Below are 15,445 nucleotides of genomic sequence, written 5' to 3'. Positions count from 1 at the left end.
GAAAAGTGTGGGGTGGCCACCACGAGATCTGTGACACACTTCCTTTGTTTCTGTTCTCCCCTGAGCAATTATCAAGAGCTCTTATTTTCAGGCACCCTGTGGCCAGCCATTTACTTCTCTTATTTCCTACATATTAATTAGAGGCGCTGCAATTAAAAACAGAAGGAAGCTAGTAAGAAGGGGCTTTTTTTCTGTTTTGAGACAAATCTTCCAAGTGTTAAGATCACGCCACTGTATGCCTAGGGAGGACAAAAGTGAAGTCCAGGAAAAAAGTAGTTCAGGGGGATCTATAGTTACTTGTTGTGGTATTCATACTGGTGATACAGACATACCTACTTTTCCCTCTCACATGAGACTTAATAACAGGCACCATCTCCATATCACCTCCTTTGTGTGGTAAGCAGAGCTACAGACTCTGAGGAAATTCTATAGTGTCTCCCTCTGCCCACCCACCCACGCTCATGCACAAACGGGTCATGGACTTGACTGAGCTGGAGGGACTTCACAGGCTCTCAGGGCTTCTCCATCATGCCCAGCCTAGAGAGTTAGGATTCTGGGTCTATATCTTAACAGACATGTCCCCCCTACCCAACCCGCTCCTGGTAGCATTGGAAGACAACGCGAAAGGAAGAAAGTCTATTTTCTGTTTAATCTGAGACACAAGCTTAAGAATTCCAGGAATTTGAAAGGCATTATTTCAGTCTTTTGAATAAAGGAGAGACTATGCAGTTAAACCTCTAAAGGCCCTTCAGAGTGAATTTCTACTAAATAGACTCTTGAGACACTAAACACATAACGTTGGCATGCAGAAAGCCTGGGTACTGAATGAAAGGTTTACTGGTGTACGTAGATAAGCCGTCCCCACACACGCTCTGAATGCCTGATGTTTACCAGAAAGACAACACAAACCTCAGTCTTGCCAGAGAGTCAGTAAAATATCCTTCCTATATTGAGGTATTTGCTGCTCTATTTTTCAAGTGTAACAATTGTTGGATTATACAAATTAAGATCAAAAATGTCAAAATAAATAGAAGAGAGCTTTGTTACTTCACTCCTGTTTCATGAGAGTTTTGAGGCACGCCACTGTTTGTTTTAAGCCATCCCTTATGTGCACACTCTATGGCTTCAATGATTTTTCAGCCCTTGCTTGCAAGTAATTGGTATTGATTTTGCAGGTTACTTCTAATGTGTTTAGTTCCTAAAAGAATTCTGACTGTACCCCTCTCATCCTCTAGTCCCCAGGAGAAAACAGTATTTATAACTTCAGAGCAAATGGCGGTGTTATCCAATTTCCTTAGGCTAAAATGAGGGGTCTGAGTTTCTTCAAGCTTCCACCCGAAACGTGGTGATATGTTTTAAGCTCCCCATTATTTCAATTCAATGCACTAATATATGAAGTGTGGTGGGTAGTGGTTAATACTCCTTATGCTAGAGGAGTTAAACAGCATAGGAATCCTTTAAGAACAAGGCCCTAGGGAGGGACAAGGGATAAGTCTTCCTCTTAAATCACCACATTCAGCCAGGTCATTCATTAACAACATGGGCACTAAGAGCTTTTAGCAGCAGGCAGCTTGCTGATTACAATTAGGTTTCTTGCAACTGTGGCTGCAGAAGGGGCAAGAACTGAAGCCTCCCCCAGAGAAGGAAAACTGGGAGAATACACACGAGTTCAAGGAGAAGAGAAAAGAAAGTGTAATGTATAAGGCTGGAGTAAAAAAGGACCCACAATTTTCCATAAGAGTTAAACACAAGAAGGATATAAGCAGACGGTATAAAGACGGAGTCAAATATACAGTTTGGAAAATGCTGGATTATTGTAAAACAAGCTTACACCCAGAATCAGCTTGAAAAGATGGTACCTACCATAGAAGACAAAGTGTCCTTTGGTTAAGATACTTCCTGTCCTAAATGTCATCTCTTAGGTGACAAATAGCAAATAAAAGTAGAGTGCTAAAATATTTTAATTTACATATTATTATTTTTTTAAGTAATAAGCCCCCCTAAGCCCCTCATACTTTAACTGACAGCTGTGTTTTTGACTGACAGTGTTGTCTTAGTGATTTTCTGCAAATCCAGTTGACATTCATTGGCATCAATCTGTGAAATACCCATTTGCTGTCTGCTTAGTGAAGGAGCGTCCGTGATCAGTCACGATCCCTTAAAGGAGCATTAACAATGGGGCTTGGTCAGAGAGTTAATACAGCTGATGTGGGTATGTGGGGTGGATAAAGGAGCAGATGTTCTGTCATTACATATGGACATTCTGGAACAATCTGAGAGGCTGGTGGAACACACAACACTCCAAAAATATTCCTAGAAGTCAGATTTAAGCCTTCAGTGGAAACTTTCAATAGTATTAACTGCCAAAGGGGTGGGATTATATAAAATAGACCCATTTTGAATTACTCATGGAAATGTAGTCACTAAAACACTAAGAGCACCTTGTTATAAAGCAGTTTTCCTTATGAAGATTTAAAATATGTACCAAATGTGCTGAACTAACACAGAGATCTGCCCTTCTGGATATACACATCTCTGTGTTTTTATTGCCTTTATAGAACACTCGAAAGAACTGTCTAAATTTTTCTTTCTCCAATTCTCTGATTTGCTGTGTGTGTGTGTGTGTGGGGGGGGGGGTGGGGGGTGGGGATGGGGATATAAAATAGAGAGAATCCATTCCTGTTCCAGCATGTTCTAGTGTGTCCTCTGTGCACACCGCTTCATAGAATTTGCTCACATCAGACCAGAAAGGAATTCTATGTTACTAAACCTAGCGGACAGCTTTCTGTCCTCAGTTGGAACAACTAGGCACCTTCTTTTTCAAACACTTTCCTTTCTTGGCTTACGTGATAAAATTCCTGATTTTCTTCCTTTCCCATTGGCAATCCCTACTCAATCGATTCTTCCCCCAACAAAGTGAATGGTATTTTGTTTTTATCTGAGATCAGATCATTTCATTCCTTCAATAACTTTCCAACAAACTTCAATGGCTTTCCATTGCACCTAGAATAAAATCTAAATTCCTCACCGTTTCCTGTAATTTCTGCTTGGTTGAGCCCCTGCCTACCTGCACAATCTCATCCTGTATCACTCTCACTATGCCCAGCCCCCACCTGTCTTCCTCCTGTTTCTCCTCAGCCATTTCCATCTTCAGGGCCCTTTCCTCTGCAGTTTACTCTGCCTGCAAAGAGCCCCCCTACCTCCCCCTCAGTTCTTCACACCCCTGGATCATTCTTGGCATTTGTGTCTCAGCTCATAAGTTATCTTATCTAAAAATCTTTCTCCAGAGCCCCCATCTCATGTTTGTCTTGCTTTTCTTACATTAATTTCATTCACAGCACTTACCACATTCAGTAAATATCTGGGGTTTTTTTGTTTACCATTTTATCTTTTTCTTCCACTAGAATGTACATACCATGAACATAAATTTTTGTTCATATCTACATTCCTAGGAGTTAAAATACTGCTTGAAATATAATAGGCACTCAAATATTTGTTGAATAAATATCATATACTAACAACTAACTAACTTTTCAGGGCCTGAAAAGTATAATTTGACCTAAGAGATATTATTCCAAAGAACGGCCACCTCAAAGTTTTATCTATTCTGAGACCAAAAAATATTTCCCCCCCCATACCATTTACTCTTCTTAAAAATTAAAGTTTTGAGTAATTAATATAATCATATTGTTTAGAAATACGGTGAGAATTCTTCTTCATATTTCTGTCCCACTCCTGCTCGGTCACCATACACTGCCACCTCTCATAGGCAACTACAGGCACACCTCAGGGATATTGCAGGTTTGGTTCCAGGCCACGGCAATAAAGCAAATACTGCAATAAAGTGAATCACACAATTTTTTTTTGGTTTCCCATTGCATGTATGTTTACACTATACTGCAGTCTAGAGTGTGCAGTATTGCATTATGTCTTCAAAACCAATGTACATACCTTAATTTAAAAATACTCTACTGCTAAAAACGCTATCCATCATCTGAGCCTTCAGGGAGTTGTAACCTTTTTGCTGGTGGAGGGTCCTGCCTCCACGTGGATGGCTGCTGACCGATCAGGGTGGTGGTGCCGAAGCCTGGGGTGGCCGTGACAATTTCTTAAAATAAGACACCAGTGAGGTCTGCTGCAGCCATTGACTCTTCCTTTCATGAACAATTTCTCTGTAGCATGCAATGCTGTTTGATAGCATTTTACCCACGGTGGAACTTCTTTCAAAATTGGAGTCAATCCTCTCAAATCCTGCTGCTGTTTTATCAACTAAGTTTATGTAATATTCTAAATCCTTTGCTGTCATTTCAACAATCTTCACAGCATCCTTACCAGGAGCAGATTCCATCTCAAGGAACCACTGTCTTTGCTCATCCATAAGAAGCAACTCCTCATCCGTTCAAGTTTGATCATGAGATTGTAGCAATTCAGTCACATCTTCAGGCTCCACTTCTAATTCTAGTTCTGTGGAATCTCATCACATATGCAGTTACTTCCTCTACGAAGTCCTGAACCCCTCAAAGTCATCCATGAAGGTGGGAATCAACTTCTTCCAAAATCCCGTTAATCCTGATATGTTGACCTCTTTCTATGAATAATGAATGTTTTTAATGGCATCTAGGAGGATAAATACTTTCCAGAAGGTTTCAATTTACTTTGCCCAGATCCGTCAGAAGAATCACTACTTATGGCAGTTATAGCTTTACAAAATGTATTTCATAAATAATAAGACTTCACAGTAAAAATTACTCCTTGATCTATGGGCTGAAGAATGGACGTGTGTGAGCAGGCATGAAAACAACATTAATCTCAGTGTACATCTCCATTTGAGCTCCTGGGTGACCAGGTGCATTGTCAACGAGCAGCAATATTTTGAAAAGAATTTTTTTTTTCTGAGCAGTAGTTCTCAACAGTGGTCTCAACTGAGTCAAAATATTCAGTAAACCATGCTGTAAATAGATGTGCTATCATCCAGGCTTTGTTGTTCCACTTATAGAGCACAGGCAGAGTAATTTAGCACAATTCTTTTTTTTTTTACATCTTTATTGGAGTATAATTGCTTTACAATGGTGTGTTAGTTTCTGCTTTATAACAAAGTGAATCAGTTATACATATACATATGTTCCCATATCTCTTCCCTCTTGCGTCTCCCTCCCTCCCACCCTCCCTATCCCACCCCTCCAGGCGGTCACAAAGCACCGAGCTGATCTCCCTGTGCTATGCGGCTGCTTCCCACTAGCTATCTACCTTACGCTTGGTAGTGTATATATGTCCATGCCTCTCTCTCGCTTTGTCACAGCTTACCCTTCCCCTCTCCCCATATCCTCAAGTCCATTCTCTAGTAGGTCTGTGTCTTTATTCCTGTCTTACCCCTAGTTTCTTCATGACATCTTTTTTCTTAAATTCCATAATTTAGCATAATTCGTAAGGGCTCTAGGATTTGAGGAGGTAAATGAGCATTGGCTTCAACTTGAAGTTACCAGTTGCCAGCTACATTAGCCCCTAACAAGAGAGTCAACCTGTCCTTTGAGCTTTGAAGCCAGGCATTGACTTCTCCTCTCTAGCTATGAAAGTCCTAGATGGCATCTTCTTCCAATAGAAGGCTGTTTTGTCTGCACTGAAAATCTGTTGTTTAGTATAGCCACCTTCATTAATGACCTGAGCTAGATCTTCTGGAGAACTTGCTGCAGCTTCTACATCAGCACTTGCTCTTTCACCTTGCACTTTGATGTTATGGAGATGGCTTCTTTCCTCAAACCTCATGAACCAACCTCTGTGAGCTTCAAACCTTTCTTCAGCTTCCTCACCTCTCTCATCCTGTGTAGAATTGAAGAGAGTTAGGGCCTTGCTCCAGATTAGGCTTTGGCTTAAGGAAATGTTGTGGCTGGTTTGATCTCTTATCCAGACCAGAAAAAACTTTCTCCATATCCGCAATAAGGCTGTTTCACTTTTTTATCATTCGTGTCTTCACTGGAGTAACACAATTTCCTTCAAGATCTTCTCCTTTGTATTCACAACTTGGCTAACTGTTTGGCCCAAGAGGCCTAGTTTTCAGTCCATCTAGCTTTTGACATGTCTTCCTCACTAAGCTTAATCATTTCTAGCATTTGATTTAAAGTGAGAGATGTGCAACGCTTCTTTTCACTTGAACATTTAGAGGCCACTGTAGGGTTATTAATTGGCCTGATTTCAACATTGTTCTGTCTCAGGGAATAGCGAAGCCCAAGAAGAGGACTGAGACAGGGGAACGGTCAGTTGGTGGAGCAGTCAAAAAGATACAAAATTTATCGATTAAGTAGCTCACAGTTTCATACGGGCAAAGTTCATGGTGCCTCCAAACCAATTACAATAGTAACTTCAAAGACTACTGATCACAGATCATCACAACAAATACAATAAGAAGAAAGTTTGAAATATTGCAAGAATTGCCAAAATGTGGCACAGAGACATGAAGTGAGTAAATGCTGTTGGAAAAATGATGCCAAGAGACTTGATCAATGCAGGGTTTGCCACAAACCTTCAATGTGTAAAAAACTCAATATTTATGAAACACAATAAAATGAGGTATGCTTGTGTTCTTATTAGTGTCATGAATACCTTGTATATCCTTCCAGGGTTTTTAATACATATTCAACATACACGAACATATGTTATTTTCCCTCATTTTCAGAAAAATTACCATGCTATACCAATTTTGGTATACCAAAAAATACCAATGCTATACACACTGATCTATGTACTCTTTTTCCATCTAACAGCATGTTTTGGAAATATTTCCACATTAGTGTATAAAAAGCTTACTATAATATTCACTAATTAAGGTAGAGAGACACTGCTATAAGGATAGATAAATAGATCAGTGGGATAGGATAGTTCAAAAATAACACACAGCTATACGCTCAACTGATCTTCAAAAAAGATGCCTAAGGAATTCAACAGAGAGAGGGAAGTAATTTAAAATTTTTCAGAAACAAATGTTTCTGAAACATCTGAATAACCATAGAAAAAAAGAATGTTGATCCCTAGCTCACAGTACATATAAAAATTAATTTGAAATAAGTTAGTAACCTAAATTTGAAAGCTAAAATTGTAAAACTTCTGGAAGAAAACATAGGAGGATACCACTGTGTCCCTGGGGAGGCAGAGGCTTTTTAGATAATACAGAGAAAGCAGTAATCACAAAAAAAAGAAAAGTTAAATTGAACTTCATTAAAATTGAATAACTTCTACTCATCAAAATGTATCACTAATAAAATAAATAGGCAGGCACAGACTGGCAGAAAATATATCCTAAAGGACTTAGATCCAAAATAATGTACTTATATAACTCAATAAAGGATCAACAAAAAAATAGAGAAATGACGCAGACATTTAGCAAAGTTATATAATAGTCAGTAAGCTCAGGAAGTGCTCAGTATCATTAGTCATGAAGCAAATACAAATGAAAACCACACTGACATACTACTACCCACTAGAGTGGCTAAAATTAAATTAAAACCCTGACTTCATCCAATGCTGGTAAGGGAGGAGCAAGTGGAACTACATTCCTTTGCTAGTAGATGTATAAATAGGTACAACCCCTTTGGAAAACTGCTTAGCAGTTTACAGTTTCTTGTAACTGTAAACATATACCCACCTCATGACCCAGCAAGTCCGCTCCTAGGTGTAACTTAAAAAATAGATTGGGCTTCCCTGGTGGCGCAGTGGTTGAGAGTCCGCCTGCCGATGCAGGGGACACGGGTTCGTGCCCCGGTCCGGGAAGATCCCACATGCCGCGGAGCGGCTGGGCCCGTGAGCCGTGGCCACTGAGCCTGCGAGTCCAGAGCCTGTGCTCCGCAACGGGAGAGGCCACGACAGTGAGAGACCCGCATACCACAAAAAAAAAGAAAAAATAAAATAAAAAATAGATCTACCTAAATATTTATACAAGAATGTTCATAGGAGCCTTACTCATAATAGTAAAAAACTAGAAACATCCCAAATGCCCATGAACTGGAAAATGGATGAATAGATTTAAGTACCTTTATTCAGTGGAATACTACTTAGCAACATGGACAATGCTCGAAAATATTGTGATGAAGCAAAAACCCAGACTTCAAAGAGTACACATTACACTATTTATATGAAATTCTGGAACAGGTGCAACTAATCTAGGTTGATAGCCATCACTGACAGCCTGGGATGGGGCATGGAGGAATTTTCTAGGTGGATGGAAATGTCCTATTATCATGATATGGGTGTGGAGTACACAAGTGTATACGTTTGTGAAAACCTACCAAACTGTATGTTCAAAGTCTGCATCTTACTGTGTGAATATTATACCTCAATAAAAATAAGATAAAATATTTTAAAGTATAAAATAATAACAATATAACTAAAATGTAAATGAAAGGGAATTAATTTAAAAATAAGGATCCAGATATGGGATTCAGAATTCATAATTTGGTTGGGGCTGGAGAAAGGAAGATAAAGATTAAATGGGTACTGGTTGATGAACCCCTTCAGTGGGGCTGCTGGGAGCCGAAGGGGAAACGGCACCATTAGGAAGGTATGAAGCCTGAAGTCCTGCATTTGCAATCCTACCTTTTTTTTTCGTGCTGGTGTAGCTCACAGCACAACTTTCATAGCTTTATCCGAGGCTGAATGCTTTTCCCATTGTATCACTAGTGAGGTGTGTGCCTTCCTGTGCTTTCTTACCTCTATGATTAAAATTCTATGGTGACCTTTAGGTTGAATTAGTTCTTCTTTTATTCATAAACTGAATTAACCAGAGCCTCATCCAAAGCTTAAATTACCTGTAAACAAAATCGCTCTGTAGAAGAAAGTGAGAAAAGCAACAAAAAACATGAAGAAACTGGATTCAGTGTCTCTAGAATGCTACAAAAATCGAGAGGTGTTCTACTTGACTTCTCATTTATGGAATGCACCTTGAAGGATATTATTTTAATATACAGGTACATTGTCTTCCTTCCCTTTCTCTGAAAACAGGAATTATAACTATAAATAAGAAAATGACAGAGTCTCCTAAGAAAATGAGATTTGCTCTCATTTAGCCTTTAAGCCATTTTGTTAATTGCTTTTTATAAAGGCCGGAAAATGAAACCTAATAAAGGGAAAGGGTTATAATTAACCATTGGGAAAAAATATACACAAACTCAGAATTAGCTTTGTTAAATTTCTTTTCTGGTACGGGGGGAGGCCAGGACAAAACTAGAATTTCAGTGTTCATAGCAATGGAGAAAGCATTTCCCTCTGACACTGGCTCCACCTAATACTTCCAAAAAATACTGCGGTCTGCATCTCCCAACAGACTATGTGCCTTCTCTTGGTACACCCAGATAAGGTGCAGCAAATGTGACTGCACTGGACATCCATCAATTCAGATTCATTAAGTCAGTCTTCAAAGACTGATCACTGCACTTCTCTCTAAGGCAAAGCAAATGTGATCGATTATTATTCCTATTCCCTTGTTAGTACACGATTAGCTTCTGCAAATCTAGGAATAGGGTAAAATTGCATACAAAATACATGAGCAGAACTAACGTGCTTCTGATTGAAGATGGCCTATTAATGGAAATTTCAAAAAAGGAGGCTTATCAATTAACATAAGCCCCGAGGAGTAGAGCCGCAAGGAAATTAGCCCCAAAAACTATAAGAAACCAGCAATTTAGGAGGACAATACTCAATAAAAGAGAAACACCCACTCATCCCACTACAGAACAATAACACGATAATACTATCACTCTTTGCTGAAATGCATATCAACAGATTTAAGGTATACAATTAAGTGGGAATAAGCGATTTAAACATTTTTAATGAAAAATTTTATGTAACAAATGTATGGTGAAAGGGAGATGGTATAATGAATCCTCACATACCCATCGTTTAGATTCAACAATTATCAAGGTTTTGCCCATTTCCTTCATTTTTTTCCCTTTGCCAAAAATTTTTAAAGCAAATTTCAGAAGCATGTAATCTCATGTCTGAATACTTCAGTCGCCATTTCTGAAAGCATGGACATCCCACAAAATAACAGCGATACTATCTCATCTCCATAGTAACACTAATGGGTTTGTATCATGTCCCGTCCACAGTAACTATTTTGTAATTGTCTTAAAAAATGTCTTTTTCATAGAGTTATGTTCAAATTCAGATCCAAAGAAGATACAGATATTATATGTGTCAAGTCTCCTAAGTCTTTTTTTTTTTTTTTTTTTGATTTACAACAGTCCTTTTCTCCTCTCCCTCCTTTTTTCCCCATGCCATTCATTTCTGGCAGAAACTGTCACTCATCCTATAAAATGTCCCTCATTCTAGATCTTTCTGTTTGTTTCATCATTGTGTCATTTAACTACTTCTTTTTCTATTTCCTTTTGGCTGGAAGTTATCTACCGAGATCCAGTTAGATTCAGGCTCAACTTTTTTTTTTTTTTTGCAGTACGCGGGCCTCTCACTGTTGTGGCCTCTCCCGTTGCAGAGTACAGGCTCCGGACGCACAGGCTCAGCGGCCATGGCTCACAGGCCCAGCCGTTCCGCGGCATGAGAGGTCTTCCCGGACCGGGGCACGAACCCGCGTCCCCTGCATCGGCAGGCGGACTCTCAACCACTGCGCCACCAGGGAAGCCCCAGGCTCAACTTTTTGACAGGACTACTTCAAAGAGGGTGCAGTGGGCTTTATATTACATCACATCAGGAGGAAACTAAAGCTCTTGTTTTCCCACTTTTAGTTGTAATAAAAACCTTACACTCTATTGTCTAGTTCTCCCTCAATCTTTAAACCTCAATCTTTGTTTCATTAACACTGCAAAATAGTGACTTTCTAATTCTATCATTTCCTCTATATTTATCAACTGTAATATTGCTGTAAAGAAGAGTTCTCCCTCACCAGTTGACCATTTTGATTACTGGAAAATACAGTTCTTTCAAAGTATATTTTCCCTTTTAATTATCAATTTTCAGAGCAAGCTGTTAGTACCCTAATAATTTCCAGAGGGTTGTTGAAAAAGCATTTCTAAACATAAACTAAATTATATACTAACCATCTCCATTATGTTTAAAGTTCTAGTTCAAGACTCAAATTTCCTATGAAGTGTTTCTGAAACAACTTCAGTCTCAAATGCTTTTCTTTACTCTTTATTTTTACAAGATTTATGTATTCTGTGAATTTCACATTATATTAGAGTATATGAAATAATCAATTTGAAACACCAATCCAATAACAGGCTAGAATTTTCCCATCACAATCCCATCAGTATGTTTCTCCCACCATTCTCCCCCAGGACATCTGTGTACTGGCATCTCTACAAGGCAGGGCTGCTGCTGACTCACTGGGCCCCTTGAGATGTCAAAGATACTCCCTGCTCAGAGGAAACATGAGATAGAAGATGACCCTCTCTTGTTCTGGAGAGAAATTCTGGTAAAGTGATCTAAAACACTGTTACTTACGCCCATGCATTACACAATGGCAGTGGAATAGGTCATTCTGTTTTTACATAAGACCCCTTTAACTTTTCACTACAAATTAAGCACATGTCACAACATAGTTTACCAATGCAGTAACTGGAGTCTGAGAGTACGTGAGCACAAGAGAATGTATCTGGGGTGTGCCTCTGTGGAAATAAGATTAAGAATGGTTGAAAGAGTACTGGTTATCTCCAACCTGTGAGGCCAGTGGGCATCACCTGACTCTGGGATGGGGGCTGCTTCCTGAGCCCTGACAGCCATCTTTTGTACTTCTGCTTGGTGGCATAATTCAACCTACGCATGAATTCAATTCTGGGAGAACAACTCAAAGCATATCATATTTGTGATAGGTAGAATAATGGGCTTTTAAAGATGTTCACACCCTAATCTTCAGAACCTGCTAAGATGTTACTTTACCTGGCAAAAGAGACATTGTAGATGTGATTACATATACAGACCTTAAAATAGAGAGATTTTCCTTGATTATTTGGGTGGGCTTAATTGAATTACATGAGCCCTTAAAAGCAGAGAACATTCATGGGCTGAAAGCAGAAGAAGAATGTGGAAGAAGGGTAAGTAAGAGGGATTCCAAGCTTGAAAAAGAGTCCATGCTTGCTGGCTCTGCGATGTAAGAGCCACATGCGAGAACAGAGAGAGGCCTCTATCAGGTAAAGATGGCCTCCAGTTGATGAGTAAGGAAACTGGGACCTCAGTCCTACAACCACAACGTATTGAATCCTGCTAACAGTCTGAATGAGCTTGGAAGGGATTCTTCCCAGAGCCTCCAGATAGGAGTCCTTCTGGTAACACCTTGATTTCAGTCTCCTATGAGCCAGAACATAGAAACTGCTGGAACCAACTCAGACTTTTGGTCTACAGAATTATGAAATGGTAAATTTGGGTTCTTTTAAGCCACTAAGCTTGTGATAATTTGTGTGGCAGCAATATAAAACTACATCAATATTGTTATTGGGTCTACAACATCACTTCATAGAAGGGCACTGCACTCTCTTATTAATGAATTACCAGTGCCCTCTGACTGTACAATGTCTGAGTTATCACAAGGTAGATGAAGAACTGCTCTCACTCTTCCCCTCCTACCTCAATGCCAACTTCTTGACCTTGTCTTAATACATAGTTTAGGGCTATGATATTATTTTGTCAACTATTTTTCAACTACATTATTATTATTACTAAATATATTATTAACAAAATGTTATAATTATTTTGCTTTAGATGTTACCCTAGAAACCCAACTATCATTTATGTAACTATTTTTAATAAAATATATTTTTTCAAATTGAAACTCAGCAGTGATCTTTTATGTCTTGTTTGAGAGTTTGGGAGGAGGGATAAATCAGGAGCTTGGGATGAGCACACACGCACTACTATATATAAGACAGATAACCAACAAGGACCTACTGTATAGCACGGGGAACTCTACTCAATATTCTGTGATAACCTATATGAGAAAAGAATCTGAAAAAGAATGAATATATGTATATGTATAACTGAATTCCTTTGCTGTACACCTGAAAAAAATAAAACAATGTAAATCAACCATTCTCCAATAAAATTAAAAAAAAAAGAAAGTTTAAAAGTACGCACATTTTACACAGTGATGACTATTCCAATGACATGTAAAAGTGCTGTACTAAAAGCAGTAATATTTTTTTCATGTAAGACTAATTGGTTTCAAAATCAATAGGTTATATAAAATGAAGGTTTTAAAGGGCAATGTGAATACTTCCTTTAATTAAATAATGTGTGTCTCAAGCTGTTTCCACAGAGAGAGTAATCAGGAATGACTATTATTAAACTAAGCTAATTTCATCCTTTTGCAAAAAGGAGAAGAATGTTGAAGGAACGATGCCAAATGCAGCTACAACATTTTGATGGACATAAATGCACAAGTTTCAATCCTAGAGGCAAAAAAGACCAGCAAAGACACCCAAATAATTTCATAAATGATGAAAATCATGTAACAAAATCTTTCTAGATGATGGGTTAATGGGATGTTACTAATGTAAATTTTATGCCTTGTTTAACTTTTTCTTCAGGTGGAATTTTCCAGTGTGACACCCATATTTAATATCAGAGCTTCCAGGAAAATAAAAGAACTAGAATGACATTTCAGCTGCATATTCCTTGGAAGATTTGGGGAGGGACTAAAATATCAAAGTCACATTAGAAAAAGTAATTAACTTAAATCCCTTTTGGGAAAGGCAAAAAGAAAAGCGAGTCAGACCTTAAGAATTATCTTGCAGAGAACATTTAAAAAGTGCCAAACAGTAAATGTTCGCTATTGTTCCTGAATACTCTGTCCTTCTAGCCTGTCGACTTTTTAGTCACAAGGCACCGCACCATCATATTGCCCAAACAATTTACATCACAAAGGAATTATAATATTCTTTTAACATGAAGAGCAGCGAATTAATAAGAACCGTTATTGTATTAGATTCCTTCAATCTCAATGGAATGGCCAAATGCTAGCTGGGACAATTACTTCAGCCTTCTTAACTGCTATAATTGAAGTGAGATTTTCCTCCATGTCTGCGTGTGCAGAATATAAATATTTTAATTTCATCAGTTCGATGAGTAATGTCACAGGACTGCTATGTTACAGGGCTGACACTGGAAAGTTATAGGGTGAGTTCGGGAGTGGACCATAGTTTTCTAGAGAGCACTTATTTTGCTAAGGGGTACTGTGAACATGTATTCATTTTGCCCTCATTCTTTCTCCAAGAACAGTAGGAATGATCTGTGTTTCCGCTCCAGAAGGTAACCCTGTTGGATGCTATCAACACAACTGAGAAGCTACTAATGATTACACTTTAAAATTCTAGCTACTTTCTGCTTCAATTAGTTTCCTCTCTACCATGCACATACACATTAAGTTTAAAGATATATGACTATTTTTTTCCCTGAAAAGTTTTTCATGTTTTGAGAGATTTCAGATATATCATCCCACTGACTTGCTAGGGGACCATATCAATTACCTGGTGGAGGAAATAGTGATGCTTCTGACTTTCCCTGGTGACACTAGACTCCATAAAGGTAAATTTTAATGCAATTAAAATTTAATTCATTAATTAAAACTTATCTTCAATTAATACTTCCCAATGCATATGACAGAGTATAATATAAGCCATGAGTCCATTTCCCACCTGAACTTGCTTTTATTTCAAATCAGTATGATGAAACAGCTAATTTTTCCCATCAACTGAGGATTGAATGTTCCCTCAAATTCTGTGATTTAATTAAATTCATCTGTTCTTCAAGGGCCAGGTGACCATAATGTAATTTAATGTATTGTCTTATATTCTAAGTTCTTTAATTACAGTGTATATATTCCTTATATACATATTTCTATATGTGTGTGTGTGTGTGTATATATATATATATATATATGTGTACATGGCACATAATATTAATATATGATCGTTTATACCAGCAGGGCACCTTGATTCATCATGGGAACAGATGTCCCTTTGCTTTGTGAGAAAAAAACCCAACTTAACTATAAAAGGATAAGAAACAATTACACACTAGAGTGTTAATTCTGTTAACAAAGAAGTTGCATTCCGGCAGCATTTTTATGTGGCCATAAATTGTACCATCAAACAAAGAGGTAATATTGGAAGCACAGAGATTAATTCCAGGATCCTGGGAGAACTACAGGATAAGGTTAGGGATTGGACACAGGCAAAAGTCATTAACAACAACCAATTAACCTTAAATATACACATCGTAGTCTTCGGGAGGATGGAAAGAACACGGTGATGTGAGGAGGAGGGAATGCAGTAGTCTCCAGAGATGGCCACAAGCAATTCCTTTTCCCCCTGCATGCAGGAGGGGTGGAATTGAGGACTCCTCCCCTGAATCTGGGCCGGCCTGTAACTTTCTGTGACCAGCACAATACCACAGAAATGATGCTGTGCCCTTTGGGGGCCCAGATGTGATGTGATGCTATGTTATGTTA

At 38.5% G+C, this 15,445-nt stretch overlaps 1 protein-coding gene and 1 long non-coding RNA gene across 2 annotated transcripts in view; one reads left to right on the top strand and one right to left on the bottom strand.

Annotated features, from left to right (window-relative positions):
- Nucleotides 1-12,635, top strand: part of LOC141279593 (uncharacterized) — a 75,173-nt gene extending 62,538 nt beyond the window's left edge. Inside the window, exon 3 of the long non-coding RNA XR_012334135.1 lies at nucleotides 10,439-12,635. This is a non-coding gene — a long non-coding RNA (uncharacterized lncRNA). The remainder of the gene's footprint in view (nucleotides 1-10,438) is intronic.
- The window catches only part of CNTNAP2 (contactin associated protein 2), a 982,287-nt gene that overhangs the window by 508,202 nt on the left and 458,640 nt on the right, over nucleotides 1-15,445 (bottom strand). The window lies entirely within an intron of this gene.

This window comes from Tursiops truncatus, chromosome 9, assembly GCF_011762595.2.
Source record: "Tursiops truncatus isolate mTurTru1 chromosome 9, mTurTru1.mat.Y, whole genome shotgun sequence".
Taxonomy (NCBI): Eukaryota; Metazoa; Chordata; class Mammalia; order Artiodactyla; family Delphinidae; genus Tursiops; species Tursiops truncatus.
The sequence above is the reverse complement of the archived record's forward strand: the minus strand, read 5'-3'. Positions and strand labels throughout refer to the sequence as shown.